Below are 10,048 nucleotides of genomic sequence, written 5' to 3'. Positions count from 1 at the left end.
ACATCAGAAGTCACTAAAAGAGAAAACCCAACCCTACTACGATCAGTAGCTATCACTAAAATTCAAACTACCTGGGACAGCTGGACCCATATATACACTGATGGATCCAAGAATCCTATCAAAAACAGTGCTGGTTACGGGATCCATATCCACAGCTCCAAACCCCAAGCACATTCAGTTCGCTTGCCTGATGGTCAGTCAGTATTCACGGCTGAATTGGAGGCATCTCATGCCTCAGACTCGGTCGCAAAAAGCACCATGACAAGGTTTGTTCATCTTGCAATCAGGCTGAAACCATAATGATTGCTCACGTGTTACTAGAATGTCAAGACCATGCCCCAGCCCGGGCTAGGTAAAAACGAGAATTGCAGTTAGATCCGCTATCTGTCATAGATCTCCTAAAGCCAAGAGATGCAATAGCAATGTACAGCTCCTCGAGCGTATATAAACAGACCAGCCAAGGATAAAAATGAAATCATATCAATACAAGAAAATAGAAATCATAGCAATACAAAAACAGAAATTATGTGAATACCAAACTCACAATAGATATGTGTACCCTACTCACACACAGGAGTCCCAAAGAGGGATAGGTCAGCCGAAATTGCTTAGGCAGAAGGCGACCTCTTAAAAACTTAATGCAACAACAACTCTGTTTGTTTGTTGTTTAACGCCGTACTCAGCAATATTCCAGCTATATGACGGCGGTCTGTAAATAATCGAGTCTGGACCAGACAATCCAGTGATTGACATCATGACCATCGATCCGCGCAATTGGGATCGATGACATGCATCAACCAAGTCAGCGAGCCTGACCACCCGATCCCGTTGGTCGCCTTTTACGGCAAGCATGGCTTGCTGAAGATCTATCTACCCCGGAATCTTCACTGGGCTGTACATCACCTGCTTGATAACGGTGTTAGAACTTCCACCGAAACGTCGCTCCTAATGGTAATAAAGAAACGAAGCACATTTGCGCATTATTCACTGAAGTAGAGTGTATGTATATATTCGATCAGTAAATAAAGACGAGTGAAGATAGTCAGGTACTCAAACTGAAAAGGCTGTATTGGGTAATTACGTTCAGGGTTGTAATACGATTGCTTTTTTAAAACCCTTCAAGCGTATTTAAAAGCATGCAATTCAAAATTAATAGTGTTATGGTGATTTATGTTGCGTAATAACGTCAATACGCAGCTTATCTTTGGGCTGAAATCATTCATTCCCTGACGTATATTGCAACTAATAAAGCTAAATGAGCTATTTCGAATAACATAAAAAAAACATCGAAGGCCGATCTGAGAATATGGCAAGATCAAGTGGCAACTCCATGCACGAGAACACCCGTTTACAACAAAACTATGGATTTTCTCGTGGAGCCGATTATTACTTGAACATATCACTGATACCTTAAACGTGTTTTCTCGTATCTGTCTTATGATGAGATTACGCTTAATTCTTCATACATGTCTGAGCCCTCCTTATAGTGTTTGATCTCGACCAACTCCTGGCCGGGTCGTGCGTGGATGGCGAGCAAACCCGCTCACAGGAGACAGTGCGTGTACATCGGATCACAGTCGTCACGTTTTTTGCCGAGTCTATGATGAGACGAGATCGATACCTACATTACATGTGCATGCCCTGTACTGATCAGGCATGGTCTGCCAGTTAATGCCAGGAAGACGTCGGAGGGAAAGATTACTGTAAATCCTCGCAAAAGGGACCGATGTTTTAACTGTTGGGCATGCTCATCGCCGACCTCTGTTTTAGATAGTGTGTGAATATGGTTTTACGCCGCTTTTAGCAGTATTCCAGCAATATCACGGAGGGGGACACCAGAAATGGGCTTCACACATTGTACCCATTTGGGGAATCGAACCCAGGTTTTCAGCGTGACGAGCGAACGCTTTGTCCACTAGGCTACCCCACCGCCTCTGCAATGAATACAGGAGAGGCATGTGTACAATACTATGCATTAATCAACATCGGCATGTGTTTGAAACCGAATGTTATTTGACGTCAGCCTACGTTCGAGAGTGAGGGTGTGTCACAGGTGTGTGTGTGTGTGTGGGGGGGGGGGGGGGGGGGGGGGAGGGTGTGTGTGTGTGTGTGTGGAATATATATATTTTTCCGAGTCAATGAAAGTCACGTGACGCAGCACAAGTTGACCTCAGCTCAATCGAACAGCTGTTTTCTATCAATTTTTAACTTATGCTCATGTCATAATACCAATAAAACCACATGTACCCCAAGACCCGTGAAGATCCGGGGCAGAATAGGTCTTCAGTAACCCACCGGGATCGGATGGTCAGGCTCGCTGACTTGGTTGATGCATGTCATCGATCCCAATTGCGTGGATCGATGCTAATGATATTAATCACTGGATTGTCTGGTCCAGACTCGATTATTTACAGACCGCCGTCATTTAGCTGGAATATTGCTGAGTGCGGCGTTAAACAACAAACAAACCAACCAACCAACCAACATGTACCCCACAGTGTCAGTCAGCAGAGTAAACTGAGAGCTTTAAGGGCCAGCACGTTTATAAACCTGTAGGCCTACTGGCAAACATTTTAGCTGAAGCAGGGAGTGAATAAGTGAGTATGGTTTTACGCCGCTTTTAGCAATATTCCAGCAATTGCACGGCGGGGGACACCAGAAATGGGCTTCACACATTGTACCAATGTCGGGAATCGAACCGGGTCCTCGGCGTGACGAGCGAACGCTTTAACCACTTGGCTACCTGACCGCCCCTACTGAAGCAGGGAGACATACTCTTGCAATAGAAATTTCAAAACACAACCAGTCAATCAGAAGCTTTTAATGCCATCACACCGTGTACACGATACTCTGTAATGATAGATGAAGCCTACATTTACCAAGGAAATTATAAGCTTGTAAAACATCTTTGCTACGAAATGTCACACACCATTTGAAACGTTTAATCCTACTGTTTATAAATATGAAAGTTATATTTTTCACACTATTTAATTAATGCATTTATAACGTTTGTTTTTCGTAAACGTTTAAGCTTACACATTCATAACGACAAGATGAAGCACCAAAGAAGCGACAATTATGGTGATTTACATAGAGCTATCACTTATTTTTTTATATATTTTCATTGTTAAAGTAATGGGAAAATGATGATCAAACAATTTTGAGTCCAATCTATCAAATATGATAGTAGCTTTCCGCTAGTGACATGAAAAAATATACGGGAAATACTTCCGTTTTTCGAAGCTTTGTATAAAAATAACACGCGCGAAGACTGGTTCGATGTTCGGTACCGTTAGAAAGCTCTGTTTTTCGAAGCTTTGTATAAAAATAACACGTTGGAATACTTTGAACATTAATAATATTACAGTAATATCACCAGGAGTATTTTCATAGTTTTCAAATGCGGTTTTATTGGATAGAAACTGGTTTCTAATGACGCTTTTGCCGTAAGGATCGGGTTTGGTCAAAATCTAGCACATGACCTAAGGCAGACAATCAAATTACAGCAATAGATACAGTCTTCGTGTGTGATATATTTCAGATTTAGACGAAAGTCTTTGGTTATATTTCCATCTTTTCCTGCGATCGTGTAATGTAAGTCAAATGACGTCTCGACATTTGCGCCTCCGTTTTTAGGCTCGGACACGATGTTTAATGTCAAAATAATAATATTATGTATGAGAAATCCTTGTCACAGGAGGGTGCACGGGTGGCCCAGTCGTCTAAGGCGCAGCGATTCGCTGTGCACAGTTGCGTCCCTTGGACACGCCAGAACCCTGTGATTGTGGGTTCGAATCCCGGTTCGCCCCGATTATGTTTCTAGGTTTGTCAGCACCATACCCGTGCTCGTGGGTTTCACCGAAGCAGTAAACGTCGGAGACCTGCATCGCTTCGGGCTTTCCTCCCACATTAAGCTGACACGCCTTTATATAACTGGAATACTGTTAAAAGCCGCGTTAAACCCAACCCACTCACTCACTCACTTGTCACAGGACGTAACATAGCACGATATGTCCACGAAGTTCCATATTTTAAACATAGGTCCTGCTTAAAACAGTAACTTAGATGCAAGTTTGTCAGTTTTTAGAAATATTTTTGTTGATTATATTTAATATTATTTTATTTTATTTATTTACGATTTTCTTGAAATCGTCTATATATTGCTCTTTGACATGTTCGATTATGACCCGGATTATTTTTTTAACAACATTGCGGGAAACAGTTCATATTGTTAAATCAACTGATAAAATATGATACATATAAATGAAATTCGTATTTTCTGACATTGTGAAAAGTGATTGATTTAATAAATGAATGATACGACAGGTGGGTTCATGAAACTTAATATTGTATTGACGTGGCTAACGGTGTGACCGGTACACCGGCCTGCGTTGTTGAAAGAGTTAACGGGCGGAGAACTTTGAAGCTGGGTGAGGTGAGGTGAAATTGGGTTTAACGTCGCGTCCAAGATTATTGCACTTATATAGCGATGTGCATGCACGTGTGTGTGTGTGTGGCTGCTTGTACTAGTCCGAACTGATGCTGAGTTATAGTGCTAGCCCAGTGAGTTACCATGCCGCAGTTTAGCATGAATACCCCACTCAGACCTCGCATACTGACTCCGAGCCTACCAGTCCTTGTTTTAGCCCCTTTATGCCGAGCGCCAGACAGGGTAACAACAAGTACCATCTTTTAACGTCTTTTGGTATGTCGCGGCCTGGGATCGAACCCCGGACCTTCCGCTCTCCGGGCGGATGCTCTACCACTAGACCACGGAGGCGTTCATTTTGAAGCTGGACCGTTTCACCAAGCAATCCCAGTGTTATGATTCATTTACCCTGTTTACAGCTTAAGGTAAACTGCAGGATGTTAGGGCCTGCTGAAGTTTAAAACTAATCTGTCGGCCTCGGATCTATTGGCCGATACTTATTTCGAAAACTAACCCCAAGTGATACTGCTACAAATTATACTGCATACCGCCGAGAACAGATTTTCTCGCTAAAGCAATAAACTGTATCTGCGTCTGTGTCATCCAAAAGTTTCACAAACTTAAGATTTACAATAGGATAAATGAGTTTTGTCAGTATTGTTGAAAGTTGTTTGCAGTCGCATTTTACGCAGACTAAAAATAGAATTGTTTCACTTCTACTACCATTATTCCGACACATAAAAAATAGATTCGAATTTTATAACAATATCTTCTTGATTGTCTTTGTTGCATTATCAAACGTTTACGCAGAATAGAAGTGTTTATAACGGAAGCTTCAGTTTGACCGTACATAATGTTTTATGTAGCTTCGCGCCATAGCAAATTAACGGCAATATATAGCGAAAAATGGCATTTAGAATAACTTAAATTTTAAGCAGTTATCCAGATTTTAAAAAGTACAGCAAACTACGGTTATAACTAACACGCTTATAACGAACTGACCGATATAACAAACTGATTTTGAAGTCCCGTCCATGTGTTGTATATATGCTGTATACATGCTTATAACGAACTACGGTTATAACGAACTAAAATAAGTGGTCCCTTTGAGTTCGTAATAACCGTAGTTTACTGTATACTGTTTTCATGCCAAGGGTAGGCTTATTTTGACAATGTTGGGAGATATTTTACACTTGAACAATCAGTTTGTTATATTTATTACGCATGGATGCGCACCTTCCTCATTTTTCGATCCCCGACACCCGACTCCTCAACTGTGATGGCACCATCTCCTTTTCAGTATTACGGTAAACATTTCAGCACATATCATGCATTTCAGGGTTTAAATAAAACTAAAACCCCGCAATTAACAAAATATCGAAAATTTAAGAACAATCAGACTAAATGTCACATATATATTATAAACAATTGTTTAAAAACATAGAAATGGATGTTCTTTCTACAAAATTACCTACAAGGTCCCATTTTAAATAATTCATGAGTTTCGTTGCAACCCCCTTTGAATAAGCGGGGAAGACTTACCGATCTCCGTGTCATTACCGAGACAAGTGCTCGAACACATTTTATGAATTTAGAGGTTTCGTTGAACCCAACAATATGGAATCTCAGAACGGACATTGTCTAACACAAGGGACATTTACCAAAGCGCTGCCATAAAGCAACATTTTGGCCACTTGTCGCGCTTTGAATACTATTTTTTGCATTTTACCAAAGGGCGACAATGCGACATTTTTCAAGGTCGAAATATGTCGCGTTGACGCATTGTCGCGCTCTGGTTAATTTTGACACGTTTGCTTTTTTTGTAAGGCGACAATGCGACAACGCGAAAATGTCCCTTCTAGGATTCAACAATATACCGGGAATGTGTAAAACACATATGCCCAAAAATTAATTGTCACAGGCAATTGTAAAAAAATAAAAATGCATAAAATTTCTGTACAATTACCCATAGATCCCCATGTCGTCACAGGCTTTCAATAGAACTAGTACAACTAGAATAAAACGGGTCTTACCTACCACAGAGCATCAAAACATCTATGGACGCCAAGTTTACAGTATCACATCATGCACTATACCGACATCTGTACGGCAGTGGCCATGTTGTTTACGAACCGGATGTAGATTTCGTAGCACGATTTCGATTTGACTATATAATTATGCATATGTAGCCGGGCGTGGAGTCGCCCCACAGATGACATCCTTACCTTGTCAGCTTGCTGACGGGGTTAACCTCTTTGGTCATGTGGACAAGGCGTCCGACCTCGGATCAGAAGGTCCGTGGTTCGAATCCCATCACGGGACTCGGAAATTTTATGGCCGCTACACATAGATTCGTGAGACCAGCCAAAACATACCTCGGAAATTTCAGCCTAGATTTGCAAGGGTGGTAACTGGACCTTTATAGTCAGTTAACTCCCTTGCCTCGGAAAAATGTGCAGAGGGCGCTATTAAACAACAAACAAACAAATCTAGTTATTGGAGCTCGCACCCTCAAGTAGACATTTACGGTACACGGAGTCTCGTTTTGTAACGATTTGGCTTCTTTAAGGAAATGATTTCGAGGATTTCTAATATTCCTTTATTTGGATTCCAAATGCTTCTGTATTTACGAACGTGTCTATGTAATGTAAACAACCTGCATGGCAAGCGCCACTCACAGCAGAAACCAATCAGTTAATGGAATGTTAAAAACTTTAATCAGAAAATCTAATTTTACAAATAAGTGGTCGTCATCTTGTGGCGAAGTGGCTGCCGTTCTCCAAACAACGAGGCGGGGAACTCATCGACATCTTCAAGAATTCCGAACGAGGCGTTTAACAGTTCAATCACAGAGAACCACTCTCGGTGATAAAATCTCGGGAGTTCATTCAAGGGGCATAACTCGTGAATTACTGTTTCGTTTCTCTTTGTCAATAGATATGACATTACGGTAATCTACTTTTATAACGAACACTCTTATAACGAACATTCGGATATAACGAACTGTTTTTTGGTCCAGTCCATTTGCTGTATATATGCTGTAAATGTGCTTATAACGAGCTGCGGTTATAACGAACTAAATTTACTGGTCCGTTTGAGTTCGTTATAACCGTAGTTTGCTATATCTGACTTTACAATGTGAGCCTTTGTAGTATTGTGGAAGCTCCCGATATTATCATGAATGATATTCTTCATGAAACCAGTGTAGACTAGTAACAGTACGAAATATACCCTGATGTTAAGCAGTTGGGGCCTTCATCTAGACAGAATGACGTAACGTGTGTATCTACATTGTATATTGGTAGGTGGGCCTATATCTAGTCAGAATGACGTAACGTGTGTATATACTCTGTAGATGGGTAGGTGGAAAATGTATTGACAGAATTATGTACCGTGTATGTAATCTGTAGATGGGTAGGTGGGCCTATATCTAGTCAGAATGATGTAACGTGTGTATATACTCTGTAGATGGGTAGGTGGAAACTGTATTGACAGAATTATGTACCGTGTATGTAATCTGTAGATGGGTAGGTGGGCCTATATCTAGTCAGAATGATGTAACGTGTGTATATACTCTGTAGATGGGTAGGTGGAAACTGTATTGACAGAATTATGTACCGTGTATGTAATCTGTAGATGGGTAGGTGGGCCTATATCTAGTCAGAATGATGTAACGTGTGTATATACTCTGTAGCTGGGTATATGGGGTCTATATCTAGACTGAATGATGTAACGTCTGTATATACACTGTATCTGGGTATATTGGGTCTATATCTAGACAGAATGATGTAACGTGTGTATATACTCTGTAGCTGGGTATATGGGGTCTATATCTAGACTGAATGATGTAACGTGTGTATATAATCTGTAGCTGGGTATATGGGGTCTATATCTAGACTGAATGACGTAACGTGTGTATATAGTCTGTAGCATGGTATATGGGGTCTATATCTAGACAGAATGATGTAACGTGTGTATATACTCTGTAGCTGGGTATATGGGGTCTATATCTAGACAGAATGATGTAACGTGTGTCTGTACTATGTAGCTGGGTATATTGGGTCTATATCCAGACTGAATGACGTAACGTGTGTATATAGTCTGTATCAGGGTAAATGGGGTCTATATCCAGATAGAATGATGTAACGTGTGTATGTACTCTGTAGCGGGGTATATGGGGTCTATATCTAGACAGGATGACGTAACGTGTGTATATACTCTGTATCTGGGTAGGAGGGATGTATAGACAGAATGATTTAACGTGTGTATACATTCTGTATCAGGGTAGGTGGAGACTATATCTAAACAGAATGATGTAAGGTGTCTATACAGCATGGCTTACACGTGTAGAACGTACAAAGGAAAATTGTTTGTCAGTTTTTTTACACCGTATTTATCAATATTCCACCTAGTTTGCCAGTGTTGCAGTGTTTAACACCGTATTAAGCAATATTCCACCTTATTGAAAAATGGGTATCTATTCCGAATGATTTATGACGGCGGTCTGTAAAATATCAGTAACTGGTATCATGAGCATGAAATCGGGATACGAAAACATGCATCGACCAAGTCAGCGAGTCTCACCATCCGATTCCATTAATCGCCTCTTATGACAACGACAAGCATGGTTTACTGAAGACCAATTCCAACCGGGGTATTCACGGGGAACAAGCATGGGTTGCTGAAGACCAATTCTAACCTGAATCTTCACGGGGGATAAGTACGGGTTCCCGAAGACCAATTCAAGCGCGGATCTTCACGGTGATACAAGCATGGGTTGCTGATGACCAATTCAAACTCGAATCTTCACGGGGGACAAGCAGAGTTCTTGAAGACCAATTCAAACGCGGATCTTCACGGTGATACAAGCATGGGTTGCTGATGACCAATTCAAACCCGGATTTTCACGGGGGACAAGCAGAGTTCTTGAAGACCAATTCAAACGCGGATCTTCAGCGGGGACAACCAGTTGCTGGAGACCAACTCAAGAAAGATGCACGTCATCAGAATACACAGCATGTAAATCTGCCATTAATATTTAAAAAAACCAATCCCAACAATATCAAAACCTGATTTTATTCTCTATAGTATGTACTTGGAGCATTGAACAGCTATACATTGTTGCTACGGTTGGCAGAGTACACACCATCACCTTGGTTCTAGCATCTAAATACAATTGCTATGAAATGGAAGAATGAGTATATATTTCAAATGATGAAGAAGATGACAAACAGCTGTACATATACTCGGTGTAATTATATAATATCATGAACACCATAATCTATTACAAACCGTCGTAAGAATTGTGTGCGAAAGATCGTCGAATTGCAGGAAAAGTCAAAGGAAATACGAAGAAACACGTTTGTCACAAACAGTTGTGTATTTGTTATATCGTTGTAAGCAATTGATGGAGAAGTTGTCGAATTGCCGAAACTTTAATTTCACCAAACATTCAGAATGTCAGAGCGAAACAGCACAATTAAATTTGAAAAACAGCGTTATCACACATCGATTTGTATAATTAAATCGTCACATGCATTTAGACCGAGAAGATGGCGAATTGTGAACAAAATCACATCTAATAAACGATGTCAAAAGAGCCAAATGAAACAAGAAGAG

At 40.8% G+C, this 10,048-nt stretch overlaps 1 protein-coding gene across 4 annotated transcripts in view; it reads right to left on the bottom strand.

Moving 5' to 3' along the window:
• Positions 1–9,484: 9,484 nt before the first annotated feature.
• LOC124143338 (cholinesterase-like) overlaps positions 9,485–10,048 on the bottom strand; it is an 85,107-nt gene continuing 84,543 nt past the window's right edge. For all 4 annotated transcript variants that reach the window (XM_046512272.2, XM_046512276.2, XM_046512274.2 and 1 more), the window contains one exon: positions 9,485–10,048. This exon is cut by the window's right edge and continues 1,219 nt beyond it. The gene's annotated coding sequence lies outside the window, so the exon portion shown is untranslated.

Source organism: Haliotis rufescens, unplaced genomic scaffold (assembly GCF_023055435.1).
Source record: "Haliotis rufescens isolate VD_foot unplaced genomic scaffold, xgHalRufe1.0.p SCAF_14, whole genome shotgun sequence".
Lineage (NCBI taxonomy): Eukaryota > Metazoa > Mollusca > Gastropoda > Lepetellida > Haliotidae > Haliotis > Haliotis rufescens.
Note: the sequence above shows the minus strand (reverse complement) of the source record. Positions and strands in the feature narration are given on the sequence as shown.